At 42.3% G+C, this 14,379-nt stretch overlaps 1 protein-coding gene across 2 annotated transcripts in view; it reads left to right on the top strand.

Moving 5' to 3' along the window:
• Myo16 (myosin XVI) overlaps positions 1 to 14,379 on the top strand; it is a 473,339-nt gene that overhangs the window by 45,300 nt on the left and 413,660 nt on the right. The window contains exon 2 of one of the 2 annotated variants that reach the window (XM_036166674.1): positions 1,764 to 1,851. The exons of the other annotated variant lie outside the window; for it this stretch is intronic. The gene's annotated coding sequence lies outside the window, so the exon portion shown is untranslated. The remainder of the gene's footprint in view (positions 1 to 1,763; positions 1,852 to 14,379) is intronic. 2 annotated transcript variants of the gene reach the window in all.

Consider the following 14,379-nt stretch of genomic DNA (forward strand, 5'->3'; position numbering starts at 1 on the left):
GAAAGGCTGGGACAACATACGCACCCAACAAGGTGTATCGTTCCTCCATAGTCTACTTTCGCTAAACCAGGTTCTCTCTCCTAAACTTTCTACTACCTTTCAGTCTCTTGTTTAGCCGTGAAACTATCGGTGGATTGATGTACTCATGAAGTCAGAACCCTCACAATCCAATCACCTCTCAAGGCCCCACCTTGAACACAGTCACACCCTTTTAAACTGAACACTAAATATATTTCACATTCAATCTATAGCCCCTTACCCCCAACCTTTTTCCCACTGGGTCATGGCCATCTCATAAAACAAAATACAGCTTTACTTCAAAAGTCACTATAGTCTTCCATGGTTCCAAGTAGTATAAGTCCTAAAATCCAGGTCTCATCTGAAACTCAAGAAATCCACCTGTCAATTCATGTAAGGTTACAAAAGGAAAATCCAACACACAACAGGAGAGAATAAACACTCTCACTCCAAATGGGAGGGATTGGGGCATGTTAAGGGAAGATTGGGACAGAGCAGACTGAAATGCAGCAAGGCAAACAGCAAATACTACACTCCATGTCTGGCATCTGGGACTCTTGGTAGAACCGTCTGCACTCCAACAGTATTGGGCAGCCTCACTCATCTGGCATCTAGCTTGGCTTCTGTAGCACATACAGCTGCTCTCTTGGGCATACTTCACCCCCATGCTTGTAGTTTCCTTAGTGGACACCTCCTGGGCCTGGAATGCCAACAACCTGAGGTCTCTGTGCAACTTAGGTTTTATGTGAACTCTCAGGGCCTCAGTCTGGAATCCAACCATGCCACACATTCCCTGGCTCTTAGGATCTGTGGTACAGGGCTTGGTGATTCCATTAATCTTGCATCTTTCTTGCCTATAAGATCAGTACAATGTAGACCATACTGTCACATTCTGCTATGAGCTTGGGATGGAGCCTGACTCCTGTAGGCCATGGTTGCAGCAGCTTTTCTCTTGACCCTGGGGAAATTCTTTCAGACTTATCAGATAGTTACTCTTCAGACTAGGAACTCTTTCGGTGTTCATATTCCTGCCTCTTTCCTTTCAGATGAGTTTGTGTTTCACAGATTTGGCAGGTGAGATCTTGCCTTTTCTATTGACTCGGTGAAGTAGAGCGAGTCTTTACCCGCTCACACACCTTCCTGGCATTTTAAATTTGCTGGCACAGCACCTCACAAAGCTCGACATTTTTCTTACCTGTTGATTACTGAGCACCTGTCATGCCCCAGACTCAATTCCAACCTGAAATTTCCCCAACCAAAGAAATTAGTGCATTACTCTTTAATTCCTCCTCGGGCAACTTCTAAAGACAAGGATGTAATGGAACCTGATTCCTCCCTGGAATATAGCAAGAGTTACTTCCAGCCTGGGTCATGACAGAGTCCTTGTTCTTCTCAGAACCTTTATGCACTAGATGTCTGCGGCATTTCTCTTGGCATCCTGATTATAGCATTCCAGAGCCTTGACGGCCCAGCTCCAAATGCTCCCACATTCCTCCTGCGAGCCTAAGCACCGCATGGCAGGTTTAGTCCAGGATTGGCTCCACTTACACTCTTGTTGCCATGCCAAAACACACTGACAAAGTGACTTACGGAAGAAAGGCTCTATTGTGGCTTATAGTTTGGAGGAGAATCCAAGATGTCAGCAGAAGCCTGAGACTACTGGTCACACAGTGTCTTCTGTCGGGAAGGACAGGGTGCTGAATGCTGGGAATCACCTCACTTTATCCTTTTTATTTATTCCACAGATGCCTTTAGTTAGAGGGGCCTTCCCACCTTAATTACCCTTCACTGCCATAACCAAGAGGCTTGTCTCCTGGGTGACTCTAGATCCTGGTAAGTTAATAACCAGGGTTGAACATCATAATAGGAAAAGTGTTTTATAGTTTTGTTCATGTCTTCTTTGATCAAGTTGTTCATAGCTCAGGTAACACTCACACTCTAAGCACACTAAGCTTACTGTGGTTTTCTTATGGACACTGTCTTCAGCAAAGCAATCCTGATGCAAAAACACATAACAAGAGGCAGGAGGAACCTTGCTAAGTCAACCTTGAGAGGAGAGGCTATGAGCAGGCGGAAAGGCCATCCCCCACCTCAGCCCTGCAACACTACTCATGCCAATGTGGGTAGGAAGAAAGATACCCAGGATAAAAAGTCTTAGGCCAGTGACACATGGTGCTTCCACTGGAGGACAGACTCCTGGCTGCCCCTGTCCACACTCTCAATAAGCTATTGTCTCAATGACTATACCTACATCAAGCATACATGGAGCTCACAATGAGAACATACTCATTTAGGTGCTAAATTAGGATGACACAGATGAGATGATTGCCCACAAGCTGCAAGATCATGGCCCTGGAGTCTGTGTTTAATGTTTCTGTCCTTTTCATCTCTGGTTGATGCTTTTGGTTGGAAGGTATTTTGATGTTGTGTGTCTGGTAGATCCCTCATGATCTTCTCAGTGAGTTTGTCTGTGAGGGGGCAGCTCAAACTCCTAGGAAGGCACAATATGCCCAATCCCTGGGTATGTACCCACATCTAACATTGTGTCACTGCTCATGTGTGAGTGAGTACTCTTTAGTACTGTGTCTTCCTTTCCTGGTGGATGCATGAGGCAGAGCTGACCGACTACCTGGTTCGCCTTTACTGCTTATGTTTTATTAATGGCATGGTAAAGAGTTGAAGTGGCTTTCCTGAAAAATACTGAGTTCTTAATCCCAAGACCTATGTGGACCTGTGGAAATAGGTTTTTCACATGTCATCAAGGGAAGATGAGGACACTAGGGATGGCTACAACCCAGCAGGACTAGAGTCCTGAAAAGAGCAGAGAGGGAAGGAAATGCAAAGACAGAGCCAGAGATGGGAGGGATACACCTTTGAGCAAAGGAACAGTTAGGCTGGCAGCCACAGGCATCCACAGCAGGCACAACCCTACCCCAAAGGTTGCTGGAGGAGGATGTGGGTTCCTGCAGACAGCAGAGTTTGCACTTCGGGCAGCCTGACTTGGGAGAAGCTAAACTTGAGTGTTTTAAGCCTCTTCCTTTGTGTCAGAATGCCAATTAGAACACTAATACAAACTGATGATCACAAGGCCAGTGAGATTCTTTGAGAGAAACAAGGTATTTTATCACTAAAGTTTCCAGGACGAGGACTCAAAGCCGTTGCTCTTAAACAGCCTTTTATTTGAAAGCACACACTGGCTGGATATTCAATCATCCATCACAACAGCAATTCAAGTTAGCTCAGATTCCTTTTTGTAGGACCTTACAGATATTTTATGTGTGCACCTAAAATATGCTTTCCAAAATCAGGAGCTACTGTTTGATTTCCTTTCTTCGTGTTTAAGGTAAGGAATAAGCGTTAAAGGGCCCAGAGCTAGGAAGACACAGTACTGTGGGTTCAGATGTGGTTTGCCCAATACTAGGACTCAACCAGTAGAGCTTAGCTGGCGTGTAACCATGCTGCAGGGTTGCTATGGCAACATCAAACCGATGAATGGACCACCTCCCAGAGACAGGGCTGTGAGTAAGTGTGAAATTGATTCAGTTGTACACAGCAACACATTCAAGCCAATTTTGTGAGGAGGATAAAATTTCTGGTAGGAAACTGCATTTTTAATGACTTACATGTTATGAATATGATATTAAATATTTGCTTTGGATATTCCAGGAATATGGTATTTAAAAATTAAGTGTGCTATGCTAATTCTATACTGCATTATGTAATTCATATTTTGTACTTATTTCAGATAACACTTATTTTGTTTTCATTCATTTAAATTTAGATATCTAATACAGAATTTTACACTTGAGATTAATATTTCAGACAGCTGTCTTGGCAGTTAAACTGCTCAAGTGTTCGGTTATTTCAGACTGTTGTGCTTAGGGCAATGTTTGTTTGTTTGTTTGTTTTTGAAGAATTATAAATGGAGGTTGTTCTGTGCCAGCATTGTTTTAATGTAACATTTGTAAATTGCATTTTGCATTGAACAGTATCTAATGTTATAGGTAGTACAAATCAGGAAAAGCAAGTATTTTAATATTTCAGAACTTAGGAAGACTGTGGTTTGGCTTTATGGAAATGGTAGTCTCACAATATTGCTTTGTGTTTAGAACTCATTTTAGGAGCCATTCATCATACAGTATGTCTAGGCACTAAGCGTGATGCCTTGAGCATATTAATCGTGTTTCTTTAAGGTGAATTGAGTATATGGGGAGATCTGAATAAATGATGGAGTTTGCTTCCTTTCCTTCTTCACTCATTACACACAGGCTTTGTCTACACTAGAAGATTCTTGAGCACACTGAAGAACATGATCCTATCAAAGGGTCCTTTTAAGGGACCATCCGAGGGTCCTTCTAGGGGCCATTTTGGGATCTGTCTATAGTTCTATTTAAGGGGTCCATGTAAGGGTCTATCTAAGTATCTATAAGGATCTATTGAAGGGTCTATCTGGGATGTGATAATTGCCAGACCCTCCCTCTGATATCTGGTGCAGCTCACTTTAACAGAATGCACTCATCAAGCTCAGTCAGCTTGAAATGAGAGCATGTCTCATCTCTGGGGATACCCCTCCCCCAGTACCAAGGGCTGTCAACTTTCCCATTAGTTCAACTTGTAGAACAGAGGAGCATGACTTGTTTGCATAACAGAAACCAATATTTGCTCTTTTATTCTCCTGGCATAGACTGCCATGGGGAGTGCTTGCCAGACCCTGGCAGAACCCCTGCTCACAGTGCGGTTTTTTTCTTTGCTGACTAAATTGAATGCTCTGAACTAAACTATCCCTGGTTATGCTTGTGGCTTCCTCATAGTTACATGCAAAGCCCTTCATGGTTACAGCGAGACAGGGCTTTCACTTTTAACTAAACCCAAGGCAGAGTACTCGAAAATGTGCTCCTTTTGTTTCATGACTAAAACTTTGATGATGTGCTGGTATTTAGTTGAATAAGTTAGCACATTCAATAATGCCATAAATTAAATTTGATCTTATACTTAATCATACACTAGTCTGTTTGTATCAAGAGCTATTACCTGTTTTTTAAATTTGTCAACCCATGTGAACCTGAATGAAGCGAATCATTCAAGCACATACTTCCATCCCCTATTTCACGCCACAGTCACTTTGGTCATGATGCTGTTTCTTACTATGAAGTGTATTCAGAAACAGAGTCACAGAGATGGGAGATATCTCTAAGCACAATGTCACTTCATCTAGGTTTATGAGCTATCTGAGTTTGGTCACTGGATTAACTGAACCTGATTTTTCTATCCTGACTGAACTTTTACACATGGATAACCTGTCTGGACTAGCTTGGGCTAGTTTGGGTTGGTATAACACGGGACCACTGCCTGAATGGTTACGAAGCAATGGGATTTGCTATTCATTTCTGTGGAGGCTGGAGGTCTGAGGTCAGAGTCAAGTTCTGCAGACATAGCAGCCACCTTCTCTGTGTTAGCTGACGGGCAGCAGGAGGCTGAGGAGGCTCCATGGGGCTTCTTTGACTGAGGTGCTATATTATCTGTGTACTTTCTCACTTCCCAAAGCCCTTGCCTCCAAATCCTACCACACTGAGGGTCAAGATTAGAACACACACGAGAATCTCTTCAGTGTATCACAGAATTCTGTCAGAACAGAAGAAAGCTGGGAAGCTGAGGGCATAATGATTCCCTTAAAAGCACTGCAGTGTTCACACCAGCACCTGGTTTGGTGTAGACTTTAATGGACTTCTGTTTAGATGGTAGCATCCTTTCAACAAATTCTACTACCATATAGGTGGCTTACAATATATGCACTTAAAATTGTTTCATGGAGCCTTGAGTTATTTCAGCATATATGGACACATGTATGAATTTGTATATGAGCCACTAATCCTCTGTAAATTTTTGTTACAGACAGGCCCTTACTAAGTGCAGGCATTGATAATACAATGTGTGTCTTGAACACTTTGGCCCTGTGGGTTCCTGTGACCTCTTTTCATTTGCATGTGCTAGACAGGGTACGTCAGAGTTTATAGGACTAGTTGAAAGTGATGTGAGTTGTGTTTTTGATAGGTTGTGAAACCATGTGTTTATAATTTTTTTAAAACTCATTTTCACAGACAGCTTAAAAATCATGGAATTTGTTTTCATTGAAAGATAAAATATGATTTTGTATTTATGATTATAACACATCTAATCCAGACATTTTATTTAGAAAATAATTCTGTCTTTGATAAAAATAACAGCAGCCTTAACACAATAATAAAAACAGACAAATATCCTTGTCACTTTTGGGACCATTCAGCATTCTTCATTCTCATTGCTAGTTAATTCTTAAAAACCCCCTCTAAAGTGATGCTACCATGTCCATTTTAGTTTATCTATTTATTTTTAATTATTTGTTTTGTGTGTGTATGCATGTGCGTGTACGCTCCAGCCATGGTGCATTTGTGGAGCTCAGAGGATGATGTACAGGAGTCAGTCCTCTCCTCCCACTGGTTGGGTCCTGGGGACTGGGCTTTGTACCAGGTGCTTTTCCATGTTAGCCATCTTGTTGCCCTCCACTCCCTTTTAGACGAGAGGATGTTGGATGTCAGGCTAGTCTGAATCTTAACACCAGGAAATGGCCATTCTGGGATTTGGGTTCTCTCTCAGTTGAAAACTCCTGCTGAGAGATGAGATAACTGTTGTAAACAGTTATATGTTAATATGTAAATAAACATGTAGCATAGGTATACATGTACAGGAAAATCATTCCAAATTGAAACGGCTGCTGTGTCTACAGGCACTTACTAAAGTCTGGTATTAAGGATACAATATTCAAGGAAGGCATTCTAAGGAGGTCTGAAGTGGTAGTGTGATATTTTGTGATTTTTTTATTAGTATGTTTGAGATAAATCCAATGCACATTATGTTGGTGTCAATCACTTAGATGGGAAGTCACAACAAGGCTCCAGTTCTCGTGTTTTTCCTTGCAGCACTAAGAGAATACTTTGATGACTGTATCTATGTGAGCCTTGGTGATCTGGGAATTGGTTCACGGGTTGAGAATAAGAGGATGTAGGGAAGATGAAAGCCAAGGGATCAGAGGAGTGCACAGTTCTGATGATTAGCCCCAGGACCAAGCAGAGACAAAATTGTCAAGGTTTGTGAGCAGCTAAGAATATCAAAACCAAAATAATTGATGCCAAAGCTGGGAAGGACTTCAAATGTTCATGGCATGATGTTGGTGAAGTGCTAGAGATTTCTAAAGTAGCCAAAGGCTTGACATAAGTGGTGGAGGGAATTAAATTTTAATTTTCCTTGTTAGTTGTACGCTGTTGTTCTGCATTCAATACAGTGACTGCACCTTAAGCAATTGCTGTCACAACAGACAGTTGCAACTCCGCAGCTACCAGCAGCAGTTTGACTGCAAGGGCCACAGTCAGGTGGGAATTTTGTTCCTTCAGACACTGGTTCTACGATGGCTGCTAAAGGAAACTTTATCTAAATTTCTGTCCTTCTGTAGAACTCAGGATTCAAAGGTTGAGGTGAAATCCTGCTAGCTCAGAGAGGCCGAATAGCTAACCTTCTCTTCTAGCTTGCATCTCCCCCAAAACAGGGCGTCCTGCTCTGCCCACTGAAGAACCCTCACTACACATAGTTCCTCCTACCACTTCCTGTCAGCTAGTTGCTGACGCAGCCTGCTGACCCCAGGTTAAATTTACTTAATCAAACAAATGCAATATGCTATAGTGATATTTTACTTGTATTGAAATGTGATTTTATTTGTATGTCAATAAAGTTGCCTTGAGGTCAGAGCAAGCCAGAGCAGAAGCCGAGCAGTAGTGGGGCACGCCCTTAATCCCAGCACTTGGGAGGCAGAGCTAGGCGGATCTCTGTGTGTTCAAGGACACAGCCAGCATGGCAGACACACACCTTTAATTTCAATACCAACCATAGAAGACCTGGAGGTCTGTACAAACAGGCAGTGACGAGGAGGTCATGTGGCTGGGTTACAACCAATGAGGGAGGAGAACAGAAAGTCTTTAAATAGACAGGACGCACAGAAGTAGGTCTCTTGCGGAGAGGAGGAACCGCAGAAGCAGTGAAGGGTAAGGTTTTCCGCTTTGGCTCTGACCTCGTGGTTTTTAACTCTGCAACTGGCTCTGTGTTTCTTATTTAACAAGCAGGATACATCTACAATATGCCTTTGCATTGTTAACAAAAGCAGCAGAAACAAATGTAACACACCTTTACACAGTTAAAATAATATCCCACAGTACACTAAAATGTAGTTTAAAGAACTGTCACATACTCAGGACATGGACATATGAGTTAAGTGCATCGCTGCTAGTCAGCAACCCATCACCTATGTATGACCTGTGCATTGTGTTGCCCTGCACATATGTGGACCTATACATGGTATCATCCTAGAGCAAAGCCAAGGAGTGGATCAAGAGGTTGCATATGCTGGAAAGCAGAGCCAGCTGACAAGTTCTATGCATGTCTGTATGTGAGTTGTCATAGCTTTGTCTAGAGAAAAGCCCAATGAGGAATCAATGACTCGATGTCACCTTTACCTTTGTGTACAGGGTTGGGCTCCTGCAACACTGATGCTTCCTGTAGCCTGTCCACTTCAGTCCACTCCCTTAAGCTATTAGGTATAATCTGTGTCTTTGCAGTGTCTAAAACACAAGCAACATTTGGAAAGAAAATAAGACTTGAAATTTCACAGCACTATAGCAATTGCAGAACCGGGGGACTTTGCCATTAAAAGGTCATTGGTTGTAAACTTCTCATTAGTAGTATACTCTAGTGAGGACATTTCCAGGATGCACTCACTAGTCTCTCCTGTCTGACCATCCTTGGTGTCTTGTCTACTGTTTGACAAACTGATACAGGCTGTAAGCACGTGTCACAGATGAGTTGGGCTCGGTTTGGCCCTGTTTGCTGCCATTCTGCCCACTCTAGCTGAGGAAGCCAGTGCAACATAGGTCACTGTGTACCTGGGATGAAATGGAAGCTTACTTGGATAAGCAGAAACTATCTGTGCCTCCTGACTCCTCTGGCTGTAGCTGGGAGCCTGCTTATTCCATCCACATCACATCGTCAAAGAAAACCATGTGGCCATATCCAAATGCACCTCCTTACCACGAGGCCTTGAAGAGACACAAGGGTGGAGATGCTTATATGAACTTTGGCTGTGGAGTGAGGGAAGGTTGTGGGTTTGAATACAGTGCAGGGAGTGAGATTAGGGGTAATTTTACTTTTATTAATATTTAGTTTTAGAAGTTTTTTTTTATAATAAATACCACTTACTTTAGTAGATGGCAAAATCATATTTTCAAATGGCAATTTAAAAAATAGGCATATTTTAAAATGCTAAGTTCAAAGTTATAGATATTTTAATAATTAATAGGCATGGTTTGCATAAACAGTAGTTGATATTTATATATTTATATTTTACTAATGTTATTACTAACTGAATATTAACATTTTCTTGGTAGCTGTGAAAATCAGACCAGGAGTCGACTTGGGGTAGATTTTAAAGAGAAAATGGAGCAGGCCTGTGGTGATATATTGTGTGCCCTAATAAACTTGCCTGAGGATCAGAGGACAGAGCCAGCCACTAGATTAGACACAGAGGTAAGGCAGTGGTGGCACACACCCTTAATCCTATCACTCCAGAAGCAGAGATCCCTCTGGATCTCTGTGAGTTCAAAGGCCACACTGGAAACAGAGTCAGGCACTGGTGGCACACACCTTTAATCCCAGGAAGTGATGTCTGGGCAGAGAAAGGTATACAAGGCATGAGTAAACAGGAACCCACTCTCTTTATGCTGAGGGTTTTGAAGAGGTAAGAACTAGTGGCTGGCTGCTCTGCTTCTTTGATCTTTCAACTTTCACCCTGATGTCTGGCTCTAGGTTTTTTTTATTAAAAGACCATCTAAGATTCAATGAGTCAAATTGTCTCCATGGTAGGTTAGCAGAACAAAGAGGCCACAGGCAAATGTGATGTGACTGAGGATGGTACAACCCCTGAGCCTTTCATATTCTATTCTTCACTTCTACACAATATTTCTTTACTCACAAGGGAAGCCAGACTAATAACTATAGAACTGTGGATGGTTTGGGAAGGATGGATTTCTTGGACACCACTCCCGCCAGTGGGTGGGTGATTCTGCTGAATCTTCCCTGGCTACCATCTCTCTGGTGCAGCCCAGCTCTCTGTAGTTTCATGGAGTTCAGAAAACTTCTAAGCCCCATTGTTACCTGAAGTAAGTTAAAGTTACAATGATGCTCCATCATTGTCTCCCATGGTGAGCTGAGGAAGAGTGAAGTTTTGAGATCCTAAATGTTTGAGACCAACGCCAGGTCCTAGATAAGGAACCATAAATAAGTTTTGAAATTAACTTGACTTTCTCCACTGATGACTGATGAAGCCCAGAGCCTTTGTTTTCTTGGTACTAGATGACAAGCTTGGTGAGTTTTCACTAACTTATGCAACATAAGGACCTCGATTAATTCATAACAAGGTTTTAATATAGCAACTTCGCATAGCCAGTGTCAAGAAATCTCCACCATCCCTAAGCTGCTCTGAAGTTAAAATCTCCCCGCAGCTGGGCTCTGGTAATTATTGCTATAATGGACAGAAGCAGAGGCCACAAGAGAGGAGTTTTTGTTTATTTTTAATTAAACAATTTTTATTTTGCAAAACCATAAGGCAACGTTCTCTCTTTACAAAGCATTTCCTTCCTCCAGTTTGTTGTACATAGTTTTTAATCATAATAAATTCAGAGTGGGGCCAGCGGCAAAGGGAAATCTGGATAGGAGAAGCCACACCTGACTGTGTTGTGAGTCACACACACACACACACACACACACACACACACACACACACAGAGAGAGAGAGAGAGAGAGAGAGAGAGAGTGTTTAAAGCCATCCCTGATGCACAGGAAGTTCCCATGGGCTCATGGCTGCCCTTTGTCCAGTTCAAAGAGCCTGTCACCATTACATCCTTCATATTTTGAGTGGCCCATGTCCCAGGGTCCACTGCTTCAGCTGCAGGAAACAGGTAGCTCAGGTTCATCTGCATGGTATTGTCAACTCTTAAAGCAACAGATGGAGGCTCAATGTTCCCATTCCCACCTCTATCTCTGTTTGGACCCAAGCTGGTTGTCACACCTCAACAACATAGCAGATCAGAGACATTTCTGACCTCAGGGTGCAGCTCTCCAATCCTTGAAGTCATTACAGATTTCTAGAGAGGCTCAATCCCCCAAATACTGAAAATACTCAAGTGTGAGATCAGGATTCAGGGCATTAGTGATGGGTAGGACAAGGCATGGCCACTGGGTCTGGATGAAGCTCACTCTCTGAAGATGAATTACTATCCCAGCCAGAGTACTCTTGTAAAAAGTGCAGCTTGCTGTGTTTGAGGGAAGTAGGCAGCTACAGGACCTCTCAGCCCTTCTGGAATGCATGGGAGTCTAGGAATGGGAGGTGCTGCCCACAGTCATGTGGATGACAGAGCCCATCAGTAACCCTGCATTGTTATGCTGTGAATGTAGATGTCTGCAAGGACAAACCACCGTGGAGTGAAAAACAGTAGTGATGTAAGCAATTCCTTGTCACTTATGGGATGTGAAATATGAAAAGCTAGGTCTGAAAACTGTTACCATTTTGGCCAATTATATTTAACGTGCAATTATTTGGTCATGAGATATTTTAATTATATTAAAATAATTAAATTATAATATAAATTAAAAGTTATGGCTTGTTGTCAAAATGGCTGTAGCTTATATTTCTAATGACTTTACAGGTGCGTCAGCTTTATACTGGGTTATTGATGAGCTTTACAATGACTTTCATTTGCGACCCTCTTTCTGAAAAATGTTACCATGTGAGTTTTCTTTTCTTTCTTTTTTTTTCTTTTCCTTTTTTTTTAGACAGGGTTTCTCTGTAGTTTTGGTGCCTGTCCTGGAACTCACTCTGTAGACCAGGCTGGCCTTGAACTCACAGAGATCTGCCTACCTCTGCTTCCCAAGTGCTGGGATTAAAGGCGTGTGCCACCACTGCCCAACACATGATTTTTCTTGAAATGTATTTTTTTCAAGGCTTTTGGTGAGTTTTCAGGCTTGTGGTGGGATACCCTGCTAGGATACTGGTGTCTGTGAACAGAGAGGAAGCCATGCACACAGGGGGAGTTCTTCATTGTCTGAGTGTCTTTTAGACAGGGTCATGGTTCCAATAAAAGGCAGGTTCATAATTGAGTTCTAGAGGCTGATGGTCTCCTTTGGTTAGTGTGAGCCTGGTTTTTGGTCTACAGCTATGGATCATTGGAGCTCTCTGTCTTGAGGCTCTTGCCTGCAGGCAGGTTCTTGTCTAGATATTACATATCCTTTATCGTGTTTCTCTCCTTCCGGGGCTCCCTTCCATGTCTGTGGTATTTGAATAAAAATGACCTCTATAGGCTCATATGTTTGAATGCTTGGTCCCCAGTAAGCAGAACTGCTTGGAAAGGATTAGGAGGTGTGGTCTTGTGGGAGGAGGTGTGTCTCTATAGGTTGGCTCTATGGTTTCAAAAGCCCATATGATTCCCAATTAGCTCTTTCTCTGTGCTTGTGGATCAGGATGTAAACTCTCAGCTACTGTTCCAGTGCCATGCCTGCCTGCCCTTGTGCTCCCCGTCATGATGGTCATGGACTCACCCTATGGAACTAGGAGCCCCAAATTAAATGCTTTCTTTTATAAGTTGCCTTGGCCATGGTGTTGTGTTGCAGCAATAGAAAAGTCAGTAAGACAAAGTCTGCCAATTAACCCTTCCCTAGATATCAAGTTCTTGACCATGCCTCATTTTCCCTGGGAACCTTTCCAAATTCACTATGGTTTTGTTGTTGTTGTTGTTGTTTTGTTTTTGTTATTCTTAGACTCTCAATATTGGACCTCTTTACTATACAGCACTGAGGCGTCGCAGAGGCCAGGTACTGTCTTGTATGTTCTATTCTGGTTACATCTGTTTTTACATTTGTAAAGGTGGATAAGAAGCCTTCCTTGAGTATTCCATAATATTGACCCAGCAGTTAATTCATAGGAAGGTCATGTTTTCTCATGTCTTAAAAACAAACAATAAAAAAAACCCAAATCTCCAAGATGTATCATTTGTATCCCTACCACATATATTTTAATAATCTATGTTTTGATTCTATGTGAGGAGTTTACTAAAAGAACTTAATACAAGAGATACGTTTTCCATATTGTTACCTCTCATAACTAAGGAAGTGTGGGTTTTTGCCACTATTATAGGGAAAACTCAGTTTTCTAAGACAATTAAATTCTATGGCAGAAATAACTGCTGTACTTTGATATTCTGTAAATTAAGGAATAGTTACTAACACCGAGCTGGGCTATAAGGCAAAAAGCTGGCTTGGTATTTGCCTGGTATAGAAGTCGGTGATAACGGGTGGCCATAGTTGGTGCATTTGCCTCAAATGACTTAGAAAAGTTGGGAAAACTCTGCTGACTGTTCCTGAGTTCCACTCAATAATTAAAATGTTTAAAATGTTATGTAAACTTCCATTTGAAATGCAGGAAGCATGTAATGAGAAACTTTTTGGTAGGTCTACATAGTGACATGTCTTCCAATCCCTGTCATAGCTGCTGTTATTACACAAAGACACCCTCAAAGGCTGCCTGCCTGCTTCTGTGCTTTAAGGGGAGCAGTGATGGCTGAGGAGAGGCTTGCTGTGTATGAGGCCTGCAGTCTATGCTGTGTGCTTCCGTGTGCTTAGCTCTGGATTTCTGTGAACTGTCTCCTTGTCAAGACTGTTAATGCTTCCTCAGGGCTCCAAATCTTCTGTTAGAGCTTGAACTCCCACTGTGAGAGGTTGTTTGAAGGGAGGAGCCCTGGGGATCCTGATGTGCTGGCATTTCATACACTCCACTTTAGAATTTGGGGACCACTGCTTCAGATAGACAGCTCTGAGCACCGGGGGGAACAGGATGGTCCACGGCCTGTCCCCCTGATGCTGTGACATGCTCATAATTACAGACTGTGGGGATCAGAATAATTATTGGGTATTTGCATCTTGCTTGTATGCGCTTTGTTATTTAAATATCAGAACATTATACACACATTTGATGAAAAATCAAACTTATTAAAGATTTGTGGAAAATTCAACAGGGTTTGATGATAAACCTTTAACCCTTTCCCCTGCTTAGAAATGATGGGGAGTGGACCTGCTCACCCACATTCCCATGTACAGATTCTTCACGTACAGCTGTCCTTTGAGGCATCCATGTGGCATGAAAAGCATTTTTATAAAACATATATTCAGAAATGCCTGCATGTTACAGTCAATTTCAATGGCTTTCAGACCACACTCTAATGTGTATCTTTA

The sequence above is a fragment of the Onychomys torridus genome, chromosome 17 (genome assembly GCF_903995425.1).
Source record: "Onychomys torridus chromosome 17, mOncTor1.1, whole genome shotgun sequence".
Lineage (NCBI taxonomy): Eukaryota > Metazoa > Chordata > Mammalia > Rodentia > Cricetidae > Onychomys > Onychomys torridus.